Below are 10,097 nucleotides of genomic sequence, written 5' to 3'. Positions count from 1 at the left end.
CAGTTTCAACCAATCACGAGCTGGTCCGAAATTGGTCCTAATGCCCCGTTTACACTTCTGCTGGCTGCCAGCATGCTGGTGTCAGTATACTGCCCTCTTAGGAAAAAAAAACGTTCAACTGTGGTCCAATGATACAAAGTATTAGGCCAACGAAGGACCACCGTTGAACGTTTTTTTCCTAGGAGGGCAGTACACTGACACCAGCATGCTGGCAGCCAGCAGAAGTGTAAACGGGGCATTAGGACCAATTTCGGACCAGCTCGTGATTGGTTGAAACTGACATAAGCAAGTACAAGTTGTTGAAATCAAGATTACTGCAGGGTGGTAGAAAAAGTGTTGTCAGTATCGTCGGTAACAATGTAGACATTTGATATTTTATTTTTCGGGTCATCTTCAAAATTATTGAGTTCAATAGGCATGCTGGCAGCCAGCAGAAGTGTAAACGAGGCATAAAAGTGGATTAACAATTGTCAGGTCCTGTCCTAGTTCCTTACTAACAATTGTTTGTTGGCATGGAACACGAAAGGCGAAACTTACGTAAACAAATGGCTTATGAATGACTGTTTCACCCTTTATACACTAAGGTCTTTTTTTATGTGATATTTTTTATGCGGCTTTTTTATGTGAAATATCAGGGTGTCAAGATCCCACGCATACAAAAAACGCAGAAGGAAAACCGCTTAACTCTGGAACTTTGCATAAAAAAACATATACAAGGAAATTTTTACTGGGCTTTATGTTCCAGAGCAAATAATAAGGTTTCACCACTTGAATTCTAAAGCAAAAAGCGTACAAATCTGGTGTTAAAATCCAGTCAAATATGTTTAATCTGATATTGGTTTAATCTGGCAAAAGATCTGGTTATTTAGCCTGCAGACACAGTCTGGTGGCCGTAAGTTGAACCGAACTTGGCGCGGGAAATTGACTTACATGTAGTGTTCACACTATTGCTGGTTGCCAGCATGCTGGTGACAGTGTACAGCACTCTTAGAAAAAAAACGTTCAACAGTGGTCTTTCTTTGATCTAATAAGTTGGTCCACAGTTGAACGTTTTTTATTAAGAGGGCAGTACACTGGCACCATCATACTGGCAGCAAGCAGAAGAGTAAACGGGGCAATAGCAAATCAAAGGGAGAGTAAAAGGTGAGCGAATTTCTCGAGTCTGGTAGGTTCTGAATGATTTGATGCTAATATAATCCCCGCTTTAGGTGTGCTAATGTCACCAGCTCGGAACAACTTCTCGCGCCCACTCTGTCTGCAGCAGAGATGCCAGATTTTTTCATAGGAAATTTGTCTTACTCTGAATAAAAAATCTGTATTCCACTAATAAAATTAAATATCGACAATAAAATAAACATGATGGCTGTAGAATTGTATATTTGATGAGCAATAATTCTTTCCATCTGTCTGTAAGAACAGAAAGATCAAATTCCGCAAAAGGCATTTTATGCCGAGACTGCTTCTTGTCACTAATACTAATAGTTTGCTCATACGAAAAAGCTTTTAAGCCTCTTTTGAAATCCGTATTAATGTAGCGCTTCGCCGTGGTCAGGTCGAAGCAAGACAACTCACTGCTTCCTCTTGCTTTGTCGCCGAAATTTCACCCTAAATTGCAAATTTCTAAAATACTAAACCAATTCACGAAAAATCAAAAACATACGATTGTAGGTGAATGCTTTTACTATGCATTTGGCGAAAAATATCAGTTAGAAAGCTTTTCTTTCGCGAGATTTCGTGCGAGTTTTGTTAAAATTCTGTTTTCTTTTTTCCTTTTCTCGCTATAAACAACTCGCATATGTAGGGATGTGCTACGTTTTCAACAAAGCGTCAAAGCTAGCAGCGATGAAAATTATTACTGATTTCTGGTTCTACTGAAACATGAATAGAAATTATTTTACAAAGTAGTAACACTTACATTTTCTACTCATCATTTCACGTAGGTTTTAATGGACTGGCATTTAAAAGCTATACATAATCCAGCAAAAGATACGTGTTTTATAGGTAAAATGTAATGTACTGTTCATTTCACATTCATCTATCAGTTCGTATCAAATTTAGATACCAGAAAATTACTATTTTATATATTGGTTGAAGTCGAAAGGGAGATGCCAGATCTTGATATAAATCTATGAAATGAAAAATGCCATGAAATATAAAACATTTATATCAAAAAATTGTCATACAATTATAATGGCTTAAAAAGCAACTAATAACGTCGTGGTATCTCAAATCGACAAGCCTCCAGAAATCGTTTATGTTGTCACTGCCATCCAACCGAAGCCGCAGTCAAGATCCAAGAACTCCCACAACACTACCGATGCAGGTTGAAGTCGCATTACATGGTTCCAGTGTCTCTAGCTTCACACCGACGGCCTGTTTGAAGCATTCGGCATCGAGTTTTTTACACTGGAAATTCACGTAGATTGTTTGACGTTTCACGTAAACCTTATGTGATGACTGTATTCATTTTAGGGGATGTTCGTATAACATTCATTTTCGTCACGTAAAATATTCAATTTGACATTTGAAACCATTCTACACGCTTAGAAAAAGTTACTCAAAGTTTGAGTACTAGTTACTCATTTTCAAATGATACATGGAAACGTCAAAAATTGAGTAGTTATCATCAATGATATTGAGTAACTCCTACTCTAAATTTGAGTTTAACGCATTAACTCGTTTTTTTTTGTTACTATACTAATTACTAATTACTAATAACCATTTGTAACAACAGGTTGTATATTTTGTTAGTGAGATCGCGTATTTCGAGGGTGAGTCGCTCAACACAAACGGTGTTGTGTCTGCAAAAACCGGAATGATAAACTCCGTGTTGTGCTTTAGAATGAAACCGAATATGCTCAAATGTCATTTCTGAGGAATAAGTGTATGATTGGTGCCTGAGCTTAACTGACATGTATGTTAATGTGATTTTTGGTATTTATACAAAAATAAAAATGGTATTTATATTTTTGGTACATATACAAATAAAGTATTACTCAGTAAATAAGTAGATTTTACCCAAATATCGTTTCCAGTGGAAGAACTCAAATTTGAGTAACTTCGGAGTTACTCTAAATAAGAGTTGTTCCACTTTTTCTGTAGATGAGTGAGATCTTACTCATTTTTGAGTAACTATTTTTAAGCGTGTTTTTATTTGAGTGTGTGATTTTTCAAATGAAGTTGCCCGTATTCATAAGAAATTGTAGAAGCGGTGAAGTAATTAGAAATTTTCCTACCGATTTGACAGCTCTTGCTGAAAGTATCATCTCTTAACAAGCAGCGCCTCTACATTTCAGTTTTGCGACAATATGTCAATTCCTGAAACCCAGACAAACCCAGATAAATGTTTGAGTATTGGTAGGTTTTTGAAAAAATATCCTGGCAACTCTGTTTACACGCAGAGTTATACACTCAAAAAAAAATCACGTTAATTCTACTTGAAAACATACATGAATCTCATCCACCCAACTTTTCACATAAATTCTATGGGGTAGATAAATGAATTGTATCTGATTGTTCATATATCATGCATCTTATTCAATAGGTAAATAATACATCACTTGTCCGTTGGATACAACGTGATTTTCATATGTTTTAACAGAACTTCACGTAATAGAGCATAGGAAAATCACATAATAATTACATGAAATGGTACATGATTGTATAGTATATAAAACTCAGTTAAAACTAACATTAAAAAGGCATTTATTTGCAGAATGCATTTCTAACGGATCGCTTGTTATTTTACATCTATTTACATATTAATGGTTACACCATCAACCTTAACGAATAGTAACTCAATGAAATTAAACTTATACTTAACTCTAAGTATGAACTTATTATCTACATTTAAAACTATTGTTGGTCGTCAATTAAAATAATCAATACCAGTAATAATGAACCTGATTTTTCAAACGCGACATAGTGCTCATTTTGACCAATGACTACCCATAATTGCAAAATCAAGTGAAATATTTCATCTAACGATAAAATCTTTGATTCCATAGAGTACAGCTTGATCCGATAAAAAAATATGACAAACTGTCCTATTTTGTAGTTAATTCCTTTGTAAACAATAGGGTCGGCGGTACCGACAGAAGTTTTTCTATTTATGATTTCTGAAAATATAAATCAATTAATCAAAAATTCTTACTTCAAACTTGAATTATTTATATACATTTTGTTTTCTCCCGGGAATTATAAGATCGAAAATATTTTCGTATGCTGTTGGTTCTAAATACTTCCGGAGATCAAGAGCTCGAACAAGCCAATATCGCATTCTACTAAAACCAAACGCAAAATTGTATATTGAGTACTACACTAGTTTTGAAACTGTAGAAGCAAAGTCCGGGCATTACATTCGTTTCGTGGAATTTGGCCTTTCTGTTTCAACAGACTTCGCAGCCGATTCTTATTGTACATAATCATTGCATGGCTAGTACTATGGATCCTACTGACACTAAGAATCCTTCCAGGTCAGGGCTGTTTTGAAACTTTACTTACTTTTAAAAACTTCCAATAACGAATGCATTATGTTCAAGCCTGCCACTAACATGTCAGCCATTTTGAGATTTGAAATTTTCATAGAGCAAATTCACTTAAACTTCGATCATGGGACTCTCCATTTGAAGATTATGTGAAAATCACATAGCTTGTACTTGGTTTCCAGATGTTATTCATAGACATCACGAAGAATATCAAATATAAATGAAGCTCTGCATTTACGTGAGTAATCCCATAAAACTAATGTGATTTATTTTTTGAGTGTACTATTAATGGAAAAATCTGTTTCTGACTTCAGCTGGTTTTCAAAGAAGGGCGAAACTAATATAGATCGCCCTTCCTTACCTAGGACAGGACCAGACAACTGGCTTCTTTTTCCAGAAAAATATTTCTCTTCTTATTCCGGTTTCTCCCTGCTGTAAATAATAAAAGCCTCGCGATCACTGTTGCCAGTAGAGATAATTGTTCATTCTGAAAACTTTCTCCCCTTATAACATGTAATTATTTATCATTTGAAAACACTTAGACAAAGGTTATATCGGTCAAAAATATAGCTCTGGATTCATTTTGATCAGATGTTTGTTTTGAAGAAAACGTTTAGTTGAAACAGCCTAATAAAATTTTTCTAAAACACTCAATTTTGAATAATTAATTTTTGCAGCTTTATTAACTAAAGTATTCAACATATTCTATTTGAGAAAAATAATAACATACAGAAGTATCCAAAGATTGGGTGCTATTCTCAACCAACATAATCAATATTCTCCTCCATATCACACTTCGTGATTTCAGGCTTTCTCTTTGTATCATCCAGTGATTGTTAAATGTACTCGTATACTTTCCGCATTGACAGAATTTAAAAACAAATTGAACTTAAATCCTATTGAAATCAATAATTTTGAAGATGACCCGAAAAATAAAATATCAAATATCAAGCTACACGCAGAGAAATTGAGCATGTTTAAAATAACAAAACAGTTAGTAGTTTTTAAAATTTGATTTATATTCATTTCAAGCTAGAATATGATTGTTACAAACCAATTTCTCCCTTCAACAAAAACAATGATCTTTGTTTGATTTGAATCAAAATTTTAGTCCAACCAAACCAAAAATATATTTGTTCCCGCTGAGTTTATTGTTGAAATAAACTAACAATTTTTTACATGTCAACCAAAGTTGAGTTAATGTTATCGGCAATGTTCTCGTTGACTCAATCCTGCTACACCTTCACATCAAGAAAAAACTTGGTTCTATTTATCTATGATATTATTTGTGTAATAATACAACTAAGTTTACTGTTTAAATGAACCGCGTTAGTTTTATTTCATATAAACCAGAACATGTTTTTTCTCGCGCGTATAAACCAATGCATTTTTGTCTCCCGCGAAAGAAGTTTGCTTTCATTTCCTAGGAGGTTTCCAACAATTCAAGTGTATGTATTGATGATAAGGTATATTTTAAAAATTTGCATCATATTACATAACACATTTTTTTTACAAAAAATATTTGATGCAGGTTCGCTGTTTTGACCGGACTGATGGAGCACCGAGCACCGGATGCTATAAAAATAAAAAACATGGCTTTACTGCGGCATGTAAATAATACGATCGTGTAGCAACGGAATGACGAAACGATCTGAAGTCTTAAAAATATTCTAAATTAAAGATAAAGTTTTCTAGAAATTTTTGAACCAATATAAATCGAAATAAAAGTAGTTTAAAATATAACCCTGTAAATTAATTTGAAAGAAATCATTTTATTTTTAAAAACAAACAAAAATGTATGATTTCAACAAAGAAAAGCGTTTGTTGAAATAGCTAAATTTAAGGTAATTTATTTCAACTAAATAGTTTGTGATTTCAAAGCGCAACAATTCCTAACTTTATCTAAAGTTCGTTCATTCATAACAAATTTTTCAAATTGAATTCACTGTGAAATTGTTTGTCAAGAAATTGACAGGAACGCACAAGTGAAATATTTGTTGTTTTTATCAAAATGTCGTTTGAAACAAGCTAACACACTGAGTAAAATTAATTATCATGTTTTGTAGTTTCAAGCAGCAATATTTTCTATATCAAACCAGATTTTCTTTTGTCACTATTTTAACAAAATAAATCGTTGCGTGAAACCCAAATTTGGTTATATTTAAAAAAAATTTCTCTGCGTGTACATTGTTACCGACGATACTGACAACACTTTTTCTACCACCCTGCAGTAATCTTGATTTCAACAACTTGTACTTGCTTATGTCAGTTTCAACCAATCACGAGCTGGTCCGAAATTGGTCCTAATGCCCCGTTTACACTTCTGCTGGCTGCCAGCATGCTGGTGTCAGAGTATTGCCCTCTTAGGAAAAAAACGTTCAACTGTGGTCCAATGATACAAAGTATTAGACCAACGAAGGACAACCGTTGAACGTTTTTTTTTTCCTAGGAGGGCAGTACACTGACACCAGCATGCTGGCAGCCAGCAGAAGTGTAAACGAGGCATAAAAGAGGATTAACAATTGTCAGGTCCTGTCCTAGTTCCTTACTAACTATTGTTTGTTGGCATGGAACACGAAAGGCGAAACTTACATAAAAAAACATATACAAGGAAATTTTACTGGGCTTTATGTTCCAGAGCAAATAATAAGGTTTCACCACTTAAATTCTAAAGGCAAAAAGCGTACAAATCTGGTGTTAAAATCCAGTCAAATATGTATAATCTGATATTGGTTTAATCTGGCAAAAGATCTGGTTATTTAGCCTGCAGACACAGTCTGGTGGCCGTAAGTTAAACCGAACTTGGTGCGGGAAATTGACTTACATGTAGTGTTCACACTATTGCTGGTTGCCAGCATGCTGAACGTTTTTTATTAAGGTAGCGCTTCGCCGTGGTCACGGGAGTTCGCTGCCTATCTCGGAGTTTCACGCACTTTACCAAATATTGCGAGAAAACGGGGAAGAAAACGGAAATTCCAAGAACATACGATTCTAGATAATTAATTTTTCTATCGATTCGTATATAAATTGTGCCTGATAAACATTTTTATCGAAAGATTTCGTGCGAGTTATAAAAATAAATGAGTTTTTCCTTATTCTTTCGCACGCACACAATTTCAACGCATGCATTGGGCTGTGCAAAATGCTACATGCGGTAGACGCTAACAACATTTCTTTTGTTTTCGTTGTCCGTTCTCTCTGCGTAAACGTTGAATATAGATGAGTAGAAAATGTAAGTGAGTGTTACTACTTTGTAAAATAATTTCTATTCATGTTTCAGTAGAACCAGAAATCAGTAAAGATTTTCATCGCTACTAGCTTTGACGCTTTGTTGAAAACGTAGCACATCCCTACATATGCGAGTTGTTTATAGCGAGAAAAGGAAAAATGAAAGCCAAATTTCAACATAACTCGCACAAAATCTCGCGAAAGAAAAGCTTTCTAACTGATATTTTTCGCCAAATGCATAGTAAAATCATTTACCTACAATCGTATGTTTTTGATTTTTCGTGAATCGGGTTAGTATTTTAGAAATTTGCAATTTAGGGTGAAATTTCGGCGACAAAGCAAGAGGAAGCAGTGAGTTGTCTTGCTTCGACCTGACCACGGCGAAGCGCTACCTTAAGAGGGCAGTACACTGGCACCATCATACTGGCAGCAAGCAGAAGAGTAAACGGGGCAATAGCAAATCAAAGGGAGAGTGAAAGGTGAGCGAATTTCTCGAGTCTGGTAGGTTCTGAATGATTTGATGCTAATATAATTCCCGCTTTAGGTGTGCTAATGCCACCAGCTCGGAACAACTTCTCGCGCCAACTCTGTCTGCAGCAGAGATGCCAGATTTTTTCATAGGAAATTTGTCTTACTCTGAATAAAAAATCTGTATTATCTGCATCCACTAATAAAATTAAATATCGACAATAAAATAAACATGATGGCTGTAGAATTGTATATTCGATGAGCAATAATTCTTTCCATCTGTCTGTAAGAACAGAAATATCAAATTCCGCAAAAGGCATTTTATGCCGAGACTGCTTCTTGTCACTAATACTAATAGTTTGCTCATACGAAAAAGCTTTTAAGCCTCTTTTGAAATCCGTATTAAGGTTGGCTTCGCCATGGTCAGATCGAAGCAAGACAACTCACTGCTTCCTCTTGCTTTGTCGCTGAAATTTCACCCTAAATTGCAAATTTCTAAAATACTAACCCAATTCACGAAAAATCAAAAACATAGTAAATGATTTTACTATGCATTTGGCGAAAAATATCAGTTAGAAAGCTTTTCTTTCGCGAGATTTCGTGCGAGTTTTGTTAAAATTTGGTTTTCTTTTTTCCTTTTCTCGCTATAAACAACTCGCATATGTAGGGATGTGCAACCAAATACAAATTATAATACGGAGTACTCCGACAAATTTTCAAGGACACATTTTGCATCGTGCGGTACACTGTCATGATACACTGTCAGAGTGACGGTGTACCTTATTGAATTTTATATAAAACTGGCAACTCTGATGACTGGAAAATGATTCACCATAGTGACTGTTTATTATGCTCATAAACAAAGATGTTTAATTTTTCGAGATCGTGGAAAATCCGAATGAATTTGAATGTAATTGAAGCTGCTTTTTGTGATTACCATTGTTTGACTAAGAACCGATATGACTATCGACATCTGGAAGCACCCGGATTCAGTTTTGAAAACTGTCGCAGGTTAGTGTCGTCAGAGGAAACGCAAGACTTGAATTTCTAACCTTGATGTTTTATAGAAATGCTCAACAATGCACCAACGATTTGTTCCGCCGAAAGCTATTAAAACTCGTGCTACTGAGAGACCAATCGTGGAGGATAAAAACTGCGAAAATATTCACTACTTGACTAAAAACATGAACTACTGTGGTGCCGGAACAGCTGCTGACACGGAAATAACCACTCATATGATATCGTCAAATTTAGAATTACACCGGTTAAATACTGGATGAACAGTCCCGATAGTTATTGCTAATACGATGTTGAAACAGTTTTTGTTTCGCTATCAAGGTCATATAAGCGCTGCTTTGGTTTTAGGGGGTGTATATCACACGGGATCGTATATTTATTGTATTTATCCTCACGGATCGACAGATAAGCTGCCTTATGCTACAATGAGATCGGGCAGACTTGCAGCTATGTCCGTGTTCGAGTCTCGCTGGAAACCAGATATGGATGAAGAGGAGAGCAAAAAGTTGGTTCGTGAGGCAATTACTGCCGGAGTTTTCAACGATTTAGGATCCGGCTCTAACATTGATCTATGTGTGATTCGAAAGAATGATGCATAATATTTGAGGACGTTCGAGGAAGCTACTAAAAAAGGTAGCCGTTCCCTCGCATATGACTACAACAACGGCAGTTCAACAGAGCAAGTGTTTCAACATTGATATTACCGAGGAATGCGAGCGCACTCTGATCTCTGATTCAATCGTTTATTATTTAACATATTAAAACGTCAATAAATACACAATTCCAGATATGCTACAACAACTTGTTGGATATTTGTCGATCACTTGTGGTCCAGAAGAATATCACACTGGCGTCAGTTATGAATATGGTTCTTCCATTAAAAAAAACAATATGAAA

General features: G+C 35.3%; 1 pseudogene; it reads left to right on the top strand.

The window, feature by feature from the left end:
- The first annotated feature begins 8,699 nt into the window (after window positions 1-8,699).
- On the top strand, window positions 8,700-10,097 carry LOC131432464 (proteasome subunit beta type-7-like; annotated as a pseudogene).

The sequence above is a fragment of the Malaya genurostris genome, chromosome 2, assembly GCF_030247185.1.
Source record: "Malaya genurostris strain Urasoe2022 chromosome 2, Malgen_1.1, whole genome shotgun sequence".
Classification (NCBI taxonomy): Eukaryota; Metazoa; Arthropoda; class Insecta; order Diptera; family Culicidae; genus Malaya; species Malaya genurostris.
Note: the sequence above shows the minus strand (reverse complement) of the source record. Positions and strands in the feature narration are given on the sequence as shown.